Raw genomic sequence first — 1,312 nt, 5'->3', positions numbered from 1 at the left:
TTTGTCCCCAAGGCTGGAGTGCAGTGGTGTGATCTCGGCTCACTGCAACCTCTGTCTCCCAGGTTCAAGTGATTCTCCCACCTCAGCCTCCCCAGCAGTTGGGATTACAGGCGCGTGTCACCACACCCAGCTAATTTTTGTACTTGTAGCAGAAACGCCTTTTCACCATGTTGGCCAGATTGGTCTTGAACTCCTGACCTCAGGTGATCCGCCCACCTCAGCCTCCCAAAATGCTGCGATTACAGGCGTGAGCCATTGTGCCTGGCAGCTTCATCCTTCTAAGGCTTCAGTTTCTTCCCTGTGAAACGGGGCAAAAAATAACCCCACAGTGTGGTTGGAAAACTGAAGTAATACATGTAAAGTGCTAAGAACAGTGTCTGACACATTGTAGGCCTCGATTCATGTTAGCTATTATTATTATTTTAATTTTCATCTTCTAATTCCCAGTGTTTAGCTCTTGGTAGATGCTTAATTAGTATTTATTGAGTGAACGGAGAATTAATAAGGAAAATGATTTATTCTTGGGGCTCGACCTGGTTTTAGAAAATTAAGTATTTAGTAGAAGTGCAAGGACGGGCTCTCTGATAATAGTTATATTGTTGGGTGCCCAGGGACTCCAACCTGAACTGGTTCATTCAAGAAAGAAAAATGACAGATTCCAAGTTGTTTCACGCACAACTTTCACGCTCACCCAAATCACGCGGGCTGCCCGGGTGCAGGAGGTATCTCTGGCAGTGGCCAGAATGACTTCCACCAGCCTACCCACCTACCCGGGTTGGCACTCAGGCCCTAGACCCTGCGGCGCGTGTGGAGGCTGGGGAGGGAGCAGGAATCCGGCGGCAGCCACGTGGGCCCCTTCCGCCCGCTCCCCACATCCTTTGTTTCCCACCGGCCCTGGCTCAGGAAGCTCTTTCTGCGAGTCACCGCGAAGGGGCGGCCCGGGAGCCTGGAGAAGCTATTTCCGTGCAATCCGGGCGGGCGGCAGGCGCGGGGGGGTTGGGGGGGCGTGGAGGTGGAGGCAGCGCAGAAGGCCCAGTGTTTGCTTTTCTTTCATCCAACAGAAGGTTCTATTTGTGGAAGCGAACAGACGCTGGGGATTAGAGCTGGGAGGGGGCAGGAAAAGAGAGAGAAAAAAAAGCCACATCCACTACCACGCACAGGTCTTCCCCGGAACTACCGCGTGGGGGTGAATGACTGATTCTGGAATTCATCACCTCCCCATCCCCCTCCTTCCTCCGGCTGCAGCCGGGGCTCGGCGGCGCCCACGGCTCCAACTGGAGCTCCCCAGGCGCTGGGCGGTGGGGGTATCCCC

The sequence above is a fragment of the Mandrillus leucophaeus genome, unplaced genomic scaffold (assembly GCF_000951045.1).
Source record: "Mandrillus leucophaeus isolate KB7577 unplaced genomic scaffold, Mleu.le_1.0 Scaffold177, whole genome shotgun sequence".
NCBI classification, from domain to species: domain Eukaryota; kingdom Metazoa; phylum Chordata; class Mammalia; order Primates; family Cercopithecidae; genus Mandrillus; species Mandrillus leucophaeus.
The sequence above is the reverse complement of the archived record's forward strand: the minus strand, read 5'-3'. Positions refer to the sequence as shown.